At 37.1% G+C, this 15,771-nt stretch overlaps 1 long non-coding RNA gene across 1 annotated transcript; it reads right to left on the bottom strand.

The window, feature by feature from the left end:
* Positions 1-8,884: 8,884 nt before the first annotated feature.
* Positions 8,885-13,621, bottom strand: LOC133046671 (uncharacterized). Its single transcript, XR_009690542.1, has 3 exons — positions 13,587-13,621; positions 11,765-11,806; positions 8,885-8,896 (listed from the first exon to the last, which is right to left on the bottom strand). It is a non-coding gene; the product is annotated as an uncharacterized LOC133046671 (long non-coding RNA).
* Between the last annotated feature and the right edge of the window lie 2,150 nt (positions 13,622-15,771).

The raw sequence follows: 15,771 nt of genomic DNA, 5'->3' as shown, positions 1-15,771 counted from the left end.
GAACAAACACAACTGAAATCAGTATCAGTTACTTTTCTGAGGATATTAAGACCACTGAACAGGTGAATTGCTGCTGTAAGTATTTTTCTGTGCTAAAATGTATGCAAATACTACTGTTGTCTTTACTTTGTTTTATTCCTTGCCAAATAGGGTTGAAATGAAGATTATTGTTGTAGGATGCTGGTTCATTTTTAGTAAAGTTCCACTATTATGTAAGATATTTACAGAACTTGAGGAATAGTGATATATTAAGACATTTCATCACAGGTATTGGCTGGTGCAAAACTTGACAATAAACTGATATATTAATAAAATGCATGATCTGAAGAGTCTGCTAAATTTTAACAAATTATTATTTATATAAGGAATAATGCACAGAGATATATAATTTATGCTGCTTGTTTTACATAGTAATATAATGGACTGGGAAAAATTTAACAAATTTAATATTTATTATGAGGCTAGAAATGGAAAATTTTAGCATGCTGAATTTCTGTAGTGAGTTTTATAATTCTTATTGAGAAAGACTGATGATAAACCTTCACAAATGTAATCACTTAATGTAATCACTTAAACTAGACATGCTTGATCTATTCCACTACCTAAATTTTGCTGACAGTATTATTTCTTATTCTTATGGTTATTTTGTTTGCATATTATTAGTAAAATGTAGAATCAGCTAAAAATGTTAACAATGATTTTTTTTAAGACTGTAGGTCTTACATTTATGAGTCCCATTGATCTCAATGTCAGCAATCTATAACATTCTAGAATTTTAGTCTGAGTTTTCTAGCTAAATATTTATATATCCTAAACGTTTGCCAAGCTACTACATGATCTTAATAATTAAAATTTAACTGTCTTAAATAATGGTATTCTAAATAATGATATTAGAAATATTGTTAAATATTCTAATTAAAGTCCAATAAATATTCTAATAAAATTAGAAATGTAAATGTCCTGAATAATGTTATTCAGCATTGAATTACCTTAATTTGACAGTGCCGTCACCCAACTACTAGTTACACAATTTGTTTCAATTTTTTTGTTTTTCTGTGTTTAGAAACTCTAAAATGATTATTTTCCAGAAAATAATTGTTTATAGGATTTGCAAATAGCTGTTTTAAAGATTTATTTAAGTTTGAAACACATAGTTTTAATCGTGTATCAGTCTGGCCTGTCCTAGAGTGGGCTATAAATTAATCATACAGTATTACTCTTGTGTTTGACTTTTTGGTTCAGTAAAGTATTTTTGAGATTTACCCATGGTTTCATAGAGTAGATTTGCAGCAACCTCTTCTGAGGATAGCATGAAAAATAGACATTTCAACTGTGCCTTTAGATTCTCTATCAGGTTGATGGAAACAGCCCTAGGTCATTCACCTTAAAACCTAAATAAAGAAACAAGCAATTAGCCAACCAGAGGTATAGAATCGGTATAGAATTTAAAGACTCAGGTGACAGTTTTCTATAGCAGATTAACCTGGGTTATCCTCTAGTGCACATTAATGAAGTCTCCTTTATGTACAGTTGGGAAGGTCCCCTGGAGGAGGAAATGGCGACCCACTCCAGTATTTTTGCCTAGAGAATCCCAAGGACAGAGGAGCCTGGCAGGCTACAGTCCATGGGGTCGCAAAAAGTCGGACACGACTCAGCAACTAATACTTATACCCATGTTTTCATCTGTCTCAGCAACTTGTTCCTCTTTATTGCTAGGTAGTATTCCACTGTATAAATTTATTCATTCATTCATGTGTTGAAAAATGTTTGGGTTGTTTCCCGTTGGGGAAGATAATGAATAAAACTGCTACCAACATCTTCTACAAGTCTTTTGTACACATAGATTTTCATTTCTCTTGGATAAATATTTATTCTGGAATTTTTTTTGGTCTTAGGGTAGGTATCTGTTTAATTTTACAGGAAACTTCTAAACTATTTCCCAAAGTAATTGTATCATTTTGCATCCCAACCTGCAATGTGAGTATTCCAGTTGCTCTACATTCTGACCAACACTCCATTTTTTTCTAGTCATTGTAGGACTATAGGACAGTGAGACCACACAAATTTTTATCTTTGAGACCACAGGATTTCTGAAATCAGAAGACCAAAAAGTAACAGAGTTTTAAACTGTGAGATTGCAAGTTAGTGCTATATTTTTTGATTTCTGGATTTGATTACTCAGTATCATACTCACATAAGAGTTTTATCTGGGGTTGAGCATTTTCTTTGCATTTGAGACTTCCTCAGACTCAAAGCCCTCATTCATCAGCTCAAAAGTTAAAACCACTTGCCAGGTTTCACTTACACAAAGCAAAGATTGTCCCTCTTCTAGAGGCTTGCTCCTCCACCTATCCTCAGCAACTGCACCAGGTGGAATGTTTTCCATCTCTTGCTCACCTGTGAAGAGTTTATCTCTCTAGAGAGTGTTTAGGTCTAGATTTATTTGTGCCAAATAGAATTGTCACAAAATGGTGGTTTTAAACAAAAGCATCAATTTTCAGTTTATTGGACAACTTGTGTCAATAGGAGTGGAGGTCTTTCATGTTCTTTTACAACCTAACCATAAGCAGGGCTCTTACAAAAGAAAAAAAGAAAAAAAATTGCTTGCTAATTTGAGCAAATTCCTAAGGATGTATTCCAAGAAGAACATTATTAAGTCAGGAATAATAAATGTTTTCATAAAGATTGCCAAAAAAGAAAGATATGATGAGGTTATTATTTGTCAAAAGAAATCCTATGCTCCTTTCCCCAAGAGTGTTACTGCAGAGATTTGAAACAGGACTCATTGAATTTTATTTGCACTTATTCTGTCAAAATATTTGTGCACTGTTTTCAAACTTATTTGCATGACATGCTCTTTCCTCATCCACCACACATTTATTTCGAGAGCAATCTTATGAGCTTTCCCTCACTTTTACAAACAAAGTGAAATAAATGAGAATAACTACTATCAGGTATGGGGTTTCTTTTTGCAGTAATTTAAATTTTCTCAAATTGATTGTAGAGATGGCTGCACAATACTGACTATAATAAAAATCATTGAGTTGTATACTTTATATATGTGAATTACATGGTATGTGAATACTATCACAATAAATCCATTACCTAAAAAAATTAAATAAGGGAAGGAAATATGAATGTCAATTAAGCTTCTGCATTATGACCAACCTAGACAGCATATTAAAAAGCAGAGACATTATTTTGTCAACAAAAGTCCATCTAGTCCAGGCTATGGTTTTTCCAGTGGTCATGTATGGATGTGAGATTTGGACTATAAAGAAAGCTGAGTGCTCAAGATTGATGCTTTTGAACTGTGGTGTTGGAGAAGACTTGAGAGTCCCTTGGACTGCAAGGAGATCCAACCAGTCCATCCTAAAGGAGGTCAGTCCTGGGTGTTCACTGGAAGGACTGATGTTGAAGCTGAAACTCCAATACTTTGGCCATCTGATGTGAAGAGCTGACTCATTTGAAAAGACCCTGATGCTGGGAAGGATTGAGGCAGGAGGAGAAGTGGATGACAGAGGATGAGATGGTTGGATGGCATCACCGACCTGATGGAAATGGGTTTAGGTAGACTCCGGGAGTTGGTGATGGACAGGGAGGCCTGGCGTGCTGCAGTTCATGGGGTCGCAAAGAGTCAGACATGACTGAGTGACTGAACTGATGAATATGCCTCCAATAAGTTGAATTCTCACCCAACTGAAAACCAAAATCAATTTTATGGGGCAAGTTCCTAGTACACTGAATAAAAGTAAAGTAAGAAAATAATCTGTTCTACCAGAATATTATCACAATAAATATAGCAAGAATGTACTGAATTTATGTTTGATGTCAGGTACTGAGCTCAACAGGGGCTTTCCTGGTGGTTCAGACAGTGAAGAATCTGCCTGCAATGCAGGAGACCCAGGTTTGATCCCAGGGTCATAAAGATCCCCAGAAGGGAATGGCAACCCACTCCAGTATTCTTGCCTGAAGAATCCCATGGACAGCTCTGGTATACAGTCCACAGGATCACAAACGGTCGGACACGACTGAGTGACTAAGTACATACACACACACATGCACGCACATACACTGAGCTAAACTTTATAAATGAATTGTCACTTAATCTTTATATCAACTCTAGAAAGTTACTATCATTGTATCTTTTTGTAGATGAGAAAACATACTTAGATCAAAGAAAGTAACTGAAAAGATCCAGAGCTCAAATTCTAGGTTTGTCTGATTTAATTTTTTAATCTATTGCTTTCCAACATTACAGCATAATATCCAAAAAGATTCCATTGTTGTTGATTGTGGCCAAAAAACTCTACACGTTCAGATACCCACATCCAGAGTCACAAAAAGGCCAAAAAAGTATTTAATGGCATGTAAACATCAAATCAGCCTGTTCTGCTGAAAACCTAGATCTAGGAACTAAAAGCCTAGATAAAGAAATCCTAAATTCTTCAGAGGTTAACTGGAAGCAGGGATTGCTGATAGATCTTCCACTTTTAACTCTGCTCCTGTTCAACATCAATTTAAAAGCTCATTGATCCTGTGTCCAACCACAATAATAATACTTCAGGTTCTACGACACTTTATAGTCAATAAAGAGATATAGTATTGGTTAAGACAACTTATGGCCAGCCTTTTGAGAATTATTGAATATAGGTTTTGCAAGAAATCTTTGAAATTTTATTTTATAGGTAAGGACACAATTCCCAGAGAAGATAAAGCAATTTTCCAAAGTAAAGCAACTTTTTGGAAAGAAAATCACAACTATTTCAGGTATCTTAAGCCAGGGTCCAGGAATTCTTCCACCACATTGTATTGGTTATTACTGATTAATAAGTGTTAGTCTCCTTTTCTCTCTCTAGTCCATTGTAAACACCCAACACTGGGCCAATAATCATTTGTGATACTGCTTCCATGGTCTCTAGTATAGCCTGCTCTCTGATTGCAAACTCTGGAAATAAACTTGGCGTTATCCCAGACTCTGCTCCTGCCAAGTCCAATTTCATCAGGGAGTAATAAAGAACAACAATACGCATTTTTACTTTAATGTTCAAAGAACACTTCTGGATCATTGAATTTTGGACAGCATTTCATCTGTTGGATGCAAATTATTCTAATTACAACAAGTTTACCTTATAAAAAAAGAACACCTGTTTTTTCAGAGCAACATCGCCTAAACAACATTGAATTGAATAAAATTAAATTTTGCTTGCGCTTAATAGTAGTCAGGAAAGGATGAAAAAGACACAAGAAATTATGTTTGCCACTAGGGAAAACACTGGATGATTAGAGAACTTTATGGAAAGAACATTTTACAATTTTATACTGTGTGCATTCATACATGTGCATTTGATAAAAAAAAAAAAGAAATAATAGCATATAAATCTTGGTAAAGCAATTCTACAGTGTTGATATTCTAACAATGAACTATTCCTTTCAGAAAGACAATTAAACAGTCAGAAACTGAGATTTGCCTTATACATATGCAAATTTTCCAACTAACTACAGCTTTCAGCTCCAAGATGCATCACTGCATTATTTTCATTATTCCTTCATAAGTATAAATTCTATGTAAGCCTACTGTGTTCTCCAGGCCAGATTCCACTGACCCTGTGATACAACAGAAAACAAGATCCCTGCCCTAATGAATTGTTTATTGTGTTGGAAGAGATCATTACTAAAGGCATCTCATTTTTGCCTCTTAAACGAAGTGTAACTATGCACATTCATATAGTCTTAATGACTTCTGATGACCATTCATTATTAAAGCACCAGGACTGTATTTCAGACTTTGTGTCTCTTTCTTTTAAACAGAAAGCTGTCAACCTCTACAGCTCTGTGAGTGTCCAAATTTACTGAAATTCTATTATTTCTTCATTCTTATGGTTTTTAGTCTTCCATGACAGGTGAAACCAGGTAAATAAACTTGTGAAAAAATTGTATGCTCAATAAATGAAACTCTGAAATATGTCCCTGTAAAGTACCTGGCCACTTACAGGGATCCTGGAAAACTTCTCCAGGAAATTTGGGAGAAATAAGGGTTCATGTATTTGCTAAAAGTTAGAGCTCCTCGTGAAAATATTACCAATGATTAACTCCATTCTGTTTGTGAAGTTAGCAGAAGGGGAAATTGGTAACCAGGCTGCTTTGGCCACCTTAACAAAATACCACAGACTGAGTGGCTTAAACAACAGAAATTGATTTTCTCATGGTTCTGGAAACTCGAAGTTCCAGATCAAGATCTGGCAAGGGCAATTTCTGGCGAGAACTTTCTTCTGGCTTGAGGATGGCCATGTTCTAGCTATGTCCTCATGTGACAGAAAGAACAAGCTCTCTGGTGTTTCTTATCACAAGAACACTAACCCTATCATATGACGGAGGAGGCACAAATATTCCACCCATAGCATGTGGTTAGACTAAATAATCATATTTTTATTTTTCATGTCATTTTATTTGTGTATAATTTATTTTACTATATTATCATTTTTAATTAATCATGTTACTATTATTATATTAGATGGTGATGTGTATGGAAACTTTTCTGAGGTATATATTTTGGTGTTATTTGGTTAAGTATCAATTTTCAGTTAAACTCAGAAATAGCATCTATTCTTTGAGTCTGTCAGAAGAGGATATCAAAGTACTATGGCCTGTAGTTAATATTTAGACTCAAGGCTTTTGGCTTTCATTATATATTTTTTGATGCTATAGATATCTGTTAAGTGCAGAAATAACTTTTATAATTAACAAACACATATGTCTCTCAAGTTCAGAGGAAGTGAGGGTCATTTAGTCATGTCTGACTCTTTGCCACCCCATGGACTATACAGTCCATGGAATTCTCCAGGCTAAAATACTGGAGTGGATAGCCTTTCCCTTCTCCAGGGGATCTTCCCAACCCAGGGATCCAACGCAGGTCTCCCACATTGCAGACAGGTTATTTACCAGCTGAGCCACAAGGGAAACCAAGTTATGTTAAAGCTATGTTAAACTATTTTGTTATGAAATTGATACTACTGCTTCATGAGGGGAATGAAAGAGAAAAATTTACTGATCAAATTTGTTTTTCCATACAGTCTCCAACCAAGAATGAGCCTTGGTTGCTAAGATTTCCCCTGGGGTTTTCTTTAAAAGGTTATAATGTTAGTTTTCAATGACTGTCCTTAATACAGTAGTTGCGAAATCAATCAAGTGTAGTGATCCTTCATCTGGAAATTTCTCAGACTTCATCTAATGGATCTTTAGGTTGTTTGTACAGATCACGGGTCAGTGAATTAAGCGAGTGGTTTTGTTCTTAGTGGTGGTGTTAAATGAGACGGTACAATCAACAGAAAACGCGATGGCTTTTCTTTACTGGAAAGTAAAAATAAACATTATGAATATTTTTCATTTACACGTTACAGTGAAACCACTTGTCCCTGCCTTCCAGCATGACTATTACTTGTCTTCAATCAACAGACAGCTGGGTATACAGCATTGGATAAACTAGCTGAGTACTTAATGCTTGCAAGTACTTCCTAAGTTATAATGTGTAAGTGACCAGTCAAGGAAAATGTCAAACTGCTCCTTCTAACTTTTAGGTCCAATAGGTGTAGGGTGGTCCATTTTCAGGTGTTGCCTGAAATTCTGCAATTCTATTGGTGATACTGTTGCTGGCCCAGACCTCATTTTGGAGAACAAGGCACAGTCATTTCTCTTAAAAATTTACAAAACAGAGAATGATAAATGTAACATTACTAGCTTCCCCTCTATGGGTGCTTTGAGAAATGATGAGATTATACATGTCAAGCAGCTGGCACAAGACAGTTCAACAATGATAAAACCTATCAGTTGAATAAATAAGAGACATTGTCTATTATGTTTAATTTTATGTAGTTTTATTTACTTAAGGCAGAGTTTGGAAGGCTTATTATGTATGGTAGCATGGGCACATTGACATGAGTTTATCGAAAACAGTAAACTTTTTGGGAATTGATTTCCAAAGTGGGAGAAAACTCAGCAGTGGGTTCCAGTCACAGCAATGACAAAGTAAACGCAGTAATATCATCTGGCAAAGTTAAAGTCTGGGAAACCAGTGTGGATGTTTTTTCAGTGATACAGATTTGACTTGATGAGAGCATATGGGTAACAGTAGAAGTAATGGAAAAGGGGTAAGCGAGACCAGCATTTATTGAATGCCTACTCTTAGCCAGGCAGCCTCCTTTCTTTTACGCTGGTTGCATGTCAAACCATCTGGGAGACTTTCAAATGTCTTCATTCAGGTCTCAATCCTAGACCTCAATAGAACCTCTGCAGGACGGTCCAAGAAAATCTTTTCCTAAAAAAGTGTATTTATTTATTTGTGGCTGTGCTGGTCTTCATTGCTGTGCGCGGGCTTTCTCTAGTTACAGCAAGTAGGAGCTACTCTCCATTGCAGTGAGCAGGCTTCTTATTGCAGTGGCTTCTCTTATTGCAGAGCATGGATGCTAGGTGCTCGGATTTCAGTACTTATGGCACGTGGGCCCATTGGTTGTGGCTCATGGGCTCTGGAGCACTGGCTCAGTAGTTGTGGCACATGGGTTTAGTTGCTCCAAGACATGTGGGATCCTCCCAGGCCAGGGGTCGAACCCATATACCCTGCATTGCAAAGCGGATTCTTAACCACTAGATCAGCAGGGGAATGCCAAGCAAACTAAAATGCTCTTCAAAGCCTTCGCTGTTATGGCAGGTGCACCCTTGTTTGCCTGGAAGACTTCCTCACCCCAGAAATCCTAGAGGGAAACCCCTACTTCTTTCCTTCCCCACTTGCCCTCCTCCAGCCCAGCCACGTACACGTAACCTCCCCCAGGAAAGAGCTAAGTAGTTATGGCAGGTACCTCTCCTCTGCTCCTCTGACAGCCTTCCGTTTACTCTCAGAAGTCTAGATTTAAAGTAAAACAAAATTTGAAGATTAACTTTTTCTCTTTAACTCTCTGCTCTATCTAATTCTTCTAAGGCACTGTAGATGCCTGTTTACAAAGGGAATACTCAAGAGGTGCAGACAAGAAAAAGATGCACACAGTTCAATACTGCATGATCCGTCATTGCTACAGTAAATGGCCTGAGTCAGGGTCTGATTCCGGGTCTAAGTCCCAAGTACATACTATTCCTACTCTTCCTTGCTGCCAAGCATTGCAAGCTATCTAGGAAAAAGCAATTGAATTAATAATAAATTTTGCTCTTGCATTTCTAAGACAGGAAAGAAATAAAAGTCATCATTTCATCTCACCAGAACTGTATCCTGAAATATTAAGATATATAGTACAGTAATCATAGCAACATCTTTTTCCTGAGCAATGAGGCTATCACCACAGGTCCCAGTTTCATTACACATCTCCAACTCCTCACTTCATATTTTGGCTCAACTCAGATTTTAAAAATTCAACATCATCCTTTCTTATAGATCTTTCTCTCCCACTTCTGGCTTTTCAAAGGTTCTTTTATACTTCTTACCTATCTTGACTGTATTGAATGTCTTCTATCAGAGCACAATTTGTAAAGTTTTACCTTCCCTGAAAAGAAGAATTGAGCTGACCCAGTTAAAAAACATGTATAATTCACATCAATGTATGGCAAAAAACCACCACAATATTGTAAAGTAATTAGCCTCCAATCAAAATAAATTACTTTTTTAAAACAAGAAAAAGAAAAAAACTTGTATGTATTAATCATCCTATTACAATTCTGAGTCCCTTTTCAAAATTGGCATTTCCTCAATATGTATGTTTTGAATCTGTGTTGTTTTAAAATTTTAAAAGCATACAGTATTGCATTGCCCTCTGTTCTATTCTCTGGAACTTCTCTAAAATACAAAGTTATGATTTCTGGGGAACAATGATTTTCAAGCCCCACTTACACATTAGAATCTCTTGAGGTCTTTGAAAAATATTGTTGCTTAAGACCAATTAAATCAGAATCTTTGGAGTAGGATCAAGGTGTGAGTTTATTTTTAAATGTTGGAATTGAGAATTGCTACTTTCAGTCAAGTATTACTTTGAAAAGGTCCCTTCTCTTTCCCTTGAAAATGACAGCAACAACAAAACAGCCCTCGGCCATGGGTTTAGGCGGAGGATCCCTAGGACGGTTTGGAAATCTAGTAACTGGAGGGTTCCCAAGGGACAAATTTGAAAGTCACAGAATTGGAAGACATAATTCAATCAAGGATACTGAATCAGTTACTAGGTACTATATTTATAGTCCTTGTATCAGCAAACTCTCCTCTGCCTGTAAGAAGTACCTCTTGCTCAAAATCAGTGTTTTAGATGATGGAAGGCCAACGACTCAGGTTTCTGTGATCTACACAGAAGACTAAGGACAGGTGAGCAGAGTCAGGCTTGCCTTAATTGTCTTCTCACACTGTAACCCATCTGATCCCTAAATTTTCTAAAGTAAACATGTCCTTTACAGATTCATCAACAAAGGGCCCAGATGTCTAGCTAAACCCCTGCCACAGGGGCTGCAGGCACAGAAGGAGCTCTTTAGGAAGCCTGTGGTTCTGAACTGGAGATTAGGTACCAGGTGACTGACTTATAATATGTGTGTGTGTGTCTGTGTGTGTCATCAGTCATGTCCCGCTCTCTGTGGCCTCATGGAATGTAGCCCACCAGTTTCCTCTGTCCATGGAATTTTCCAGGCAAGAATACTGGAGTGGGTTGCCAATTCCTACTCCAGGGGATCTTCCCGACCTAAGGATCAATATTGCTGTTTATTTTGAACACAGTAATCAATCTGGGCCTCAGATTCCTCATCATCAAAAGGGCATAAGATCAAGTGCCATACACACCTCCAAGGATTCCGTAAAGTGAGACAGTCATACAGCTAAGTGCTTGAAAGATTACAATATACAATTCAAACAAAAATAATTTTGATCACTGTGATTATTTATAAATGATGAACTTAGTCCATGTTCTATGTGGGGACCAACTTCTTTGGTAGAATGAAGTTTAGGAAGTAAAAACACAGGGGAAAACAGCCTCACTGAAGTACATTTAATGATATGCACACAGTGAAAACAAAAGAATTTTCAAAAGAGAAGAAAGACATCCTGGGTATTTGTAATGACAGTGAAAGTTTGAGAAGAGGAGAGAAAAGTGGTTTTTGTAAAAAAAAAAAAATGTTTTTTGCTTTTTCTGTAATGTGTACCTTCTGCCAAAATTTATATTTGCTCTCCCTTTAGCAACCCAAGCATTGTTTAGGGTAGAAGTGACTGACCTTTAAGTTGAATTGCCGTAACTCCAAAAGAAACTTTTGTTGCTTTCTAAGCCAAAATAAAAATTCAGTCTTTATCCTTATTACATACTCCAGGGAAATTTCAGCTCCTCAGGATAGCCCCTGGGACATACTGCTGAAAGACTATTTGGCTGCTCTAGAGAGAAAGATCTCAAAGTTCCCCCGAGATGCCACTATAACTGCTCATTTCAGATACTTATAGGCAGAACGTTATCACTCTTAAAATAATTTTTCTGCAACATGTTTTCCAAAGAGATTGCTAAGATTAAAATTCTATATCATAGATCACTAATAAAGAGGTTAACCTCATAACAAACCAGGAAGATTGTAAAATGTTTTATGAATACCTAAGGCTGCTGTCACAAACAAGAAAATAGTAACATGCAAGGGACAATGTGTTCCAAAGCCATCAGGAAGAATTGTGTTCCATTTAAGTTCTGCCATGGTTATCCCTCTATTCTGTTTTCCCTTAACATTTGTGAAATTAGTCAATGCTATATTATTTTACTTTTATGCTTACCTTTGGAAGTGATTATTTAAAAATCCATGGAAAGTTTTCTTCCTTAAAGACAAAATTGCCTATTATTCAGTATATATTTAGCACTTGATAAACACTTATAAATTACATACTAATATGAATCACATGATAATCACCATTTTCACAAGTCAAGTGTAATTTTATATCAGCAATCTCATATACCTAATTACATACAGACTAACTCAACTTTTTCAAATATCAGGTTGTTTGTATTTCATTTGTAATATCTTAAAAAAACATTTTCCCATCTATGTCAGAAAAGATAAGCTAAGTGTTTTTTTGTTTCAGGTAGTCATTTGTACTTTATGGCAATTAAATGATACTTCTTCATGTTGTGGTGGTTTCAAGTCTTTACAAAATATTTTTTCTTTATAAGTCTTAGCATTTTTTGTTTGGAGGCTTTGGCATTTTATTTTGGAGACAATATCCAGCTGCAGAAGACATTTGAGCCTGAGATTGAAGTAACAAAATCATATTTTATGACAAATAATCCGGCAATGACAGAATCTATAGGGAAGGGATGGTATGTAGATAGAGTAGACGGAAAGTGAAAGTCGCTCAGTCGGGTCCGACCCTTCGTTACCCCATGGACTACAGAGTCCATGGAATACTCCAGGCCAGAATACTGGAGTGGGTAGCCTTTCCCTTCTCCAGGGGATCTTCCCAACCCAGGGATCGAACCCACATCTCCTGCATTACAGGCGGATTCTTTACCAGCTGAGCCACAAGGGAAGCCCCAGGTTAGACAGAAAACTACTATAATTGTTCCATGTTCCTAAGCCCAGAAATGTTTTAAATTTAATTTTTATCTTATATTAAAGTGTAATTGTTTTACAATCTTGTGTTAGTTTCAGCTGTCTAGCAAAGTGATTCAGTAACTCATATCATATATCCATTCTTTTTCAGATTCTTTTCCTATATAGGTTATTACAGAGTATTAAGGAGAGCTCCCTGTGCTATACAGTAGATCCTTGTTGATTATCTATTTTATATAAGTAGTGTATATATGTTCATCACAAACTGCTAATTTATCCCTCCCTGCCACCTTTCCCCTTTCCTAACCATAAGTTTGTTTTCAAAATCTGTGAGTCATTTCTGTTTTCGAAATAAGTTCATTGGTATCATTTTTTTTTAGATTCCACATATAAGTGATACCATATGATATTTGTTTCTCTGTCTGACTTACTTCACTTGGTATGGTATCTCTAGTTCCATTCCTGTTGCTGCAAATGGCATTATTTCATTCTTTTTTATGTCTGAGTAATATTCCATTGTATACATGCTCTACATCTTCTTTATCCACTCCTCTGTCAGTGGACATTTAGGCTGCTTCCATGTCTTAGCTATTGAAAACAGTGCTTCAGTGAACACTGGGGTGAAGTCTTAACATTTTTGTTGTTATTCAGTCACTAAGTCATGTTCGATTCTGTGACCCCACGGACTACAGCACGCCAGGCTCTTCTGTCCTCCACCATCTCCCTGAGCTTGCTCCAATTCATGTCCATTGAGTCAGCGATGCTATCTAACCATCTTATCCTCTGCCACCCCCTTCTCTTTTTGCCTTCAATCTTTCCCAGCATCAGGTCTTATATTCCTTTGATATCTTGTAAATAGGTATATTGAAGCAGAATGCTTCAACTTTAATTTTTCTTGGGCTCAATGTGTTATCTATATACATAACTCGCAAGTGAGTTAATAGCATTCTTATTTCTTTAGCACCATTTTCTAATTGTGTTTATTCAAACTTGAAAAGACAAATTGCTAAATTTCTACTCAAAAGATACTTAGGCAAGTTTTTCCTTACCGTTTCATTTGGTCAGTCCTACTCTTCACTTGTCCTTCTGCAAAATTAAAAAAAAAATGTTTAAAAATTTATTCCACAATAAGAAATATGGGTTTCCTTCTAAGTCACTACTAGAAATCATAAATGTTAATAATATCTAACAAAGACATATTTAAGGTGATGGCCCATCTTTCAAAACTGATTTAATTCAATTTTCATGACTTTTGAATACCCATAGAATAAGAAATAACCACAGAATACCAACAGATAAGAAATAGCAAAATGTTACAAAGGCTGCATACTCAAATTGCCACTGCCTTTTCCATTCTATTTTCTAGCACATAGTTCACATTTCAGGATCGTTTGTCACCAAACTTCCTGCCAGCTTCCAAAATGCTGGTTCCCAGAGAGCCTGTACTTCCCAGAGAATAATCACAGTTGTTTCCCCTTGCATTTAATAAGATCCTTTATCAATATAATGAGTCCTCTCTTCCCCATCCCAATTTTCTACCCCTTAATTTTAATTTATGCACATTTAGAGATTGTTTTGCTTATTCTCTAGACCCTTCTCTTAGGCAAATGCTTTTTCCCTTACCTAGAAGTTTTATATTGACTTCTTCTAGTAGTTATGTAAATGCTTTCATGTGCAAATTCTTCATTGTCTTAGTTTCAATTTCAGGAGCCCCTTAAAGATGTTCATCTACAAATCTAACCAACCATTTCTTTCTTACATAGCAGAATCACTCGATACTTCTTTGCATCTATTTATTTTCAGATTGGTCTTTCTCCATGGGGACAGGGGAGAATAGATGTGAAAGTGGTTGGAGTAAGGGAGAGAGGGATGGAGGACTGGGAAGGGGAGGCAGAAGGGAAGGAAGGAGAGGAGAGCAGAACAAAACTAGTGAATTCATTGCTTCCTCTGAGTCTATTACTTACCAGAAGGACCCCCTGAGTCATTGGGGAAAGCATTTGAAAAATGGTGACTGCAATGTCAGTGTTAGTCTAACGAGAGTTACATAAAGAAAGTAATTATAAAAAGACCAGATGTCATATATGATCAGTTCTTCACATTTTTAGAAGGTTTCTCACCCTCTCTCACCCAAGGCCCAGCCCTGACTCAGGCAAATATCCTGGTTCATATCTGATCAACTGTTAGCATTTGTCTCTAATGTTTTCATTTTCTCTCTCCTTTATATTAAAACTCAAAACCCAACTCTAAAACAGCCTTACACTGAATTTTCCTAGTCATTAATCCATGTCTTCACAGCATAATATTGAATAACAACCACATAAATTCACATTATTTTTCTCTTGGATTATTAAAATAAAGCAGGTCATCAATGGATATACCTATTTTCAGAAGCTACAACAGGAAAATTAAGTTGGAGTTGGTTCTGTAGAGGGGAAAGGGTAAAATCTGTCTGGGGCTGAAGAACTGAAAGTCAGCTTGGACTGAAAAATGAAAAAGAAGTCCTGCCCTTAAGCAGGTTGAGAGCAGCAGACACAGATAAAACCAGCTGTTCACAGGAAACATTGTTTCTCCCAAGGACACGCAGCTACAAAATATCATCATGACCCTTCTTTGTGTGACCACTGCTTTGTCACTTATAATGCCTGCAGCCCTGCTTTGCTATCCTCGCCCATCTATCAGGATTCTTTACCACGGATTCACCAGGGAAGCCCCCATCTATTACTGGGGATACTCAATTATTGTGCCATCCTTGCCTTAGGCTAAGTAGCTTCAGTCCTCCTACGCTTTGGGACCCTATGGGCTCTAACTCGCCAAGGTCCTCTGTCTGTGGGGATTCTCTAGGCAAGAATACTGGAGTGGACTGCCTGTTCCCTCCTCCAGGGGATCTTCCCCACCCAGGGATTGAACCCGCATGTTTTACATCTCCTGCATTGGCAGGCGGGTTCTTTACCAATAGAGCCACATGGGTTTTTCCTAATCCTGCTGCAGAAAGAGCACCCGACCCAGAACAGGTCTCCCTTTCCCTGGAGAGCTTCCTCAGAATCCTTCAGCAGGAACTGAAACCTCACCATAAATAGTACCCTCCTCCCCTCTGTGGGGGCTTCGCAGGTGGCACCAGTGGTAAAGAATCCCCTGCCAATGAAGGAGATGTAAGTGATGTGGGTTTGATCCTTGGGTGGGGAAAATCCCCTGGAAGAGAGCATGGCAATCCACGCCAGTATTCTTGCCTGGAGA

The sequence above is a fragment of the Dama dama genome, chromosome 25, assembly GCF_033118175.1.
Source record: "Dama dama isolate Ldn47 chromosome 25, ASM3311817v1, whole genome shotgun sequence".
Classification (NCBI taxonomy): Eukaryota; Metazoa; Chordata; class Mammalia; order Artiodactyla; family Cervidae; genus Dama; species Dama dama.
This window is presented reverse-complemented; position numbering and strand designations above follow the sequence as displayed.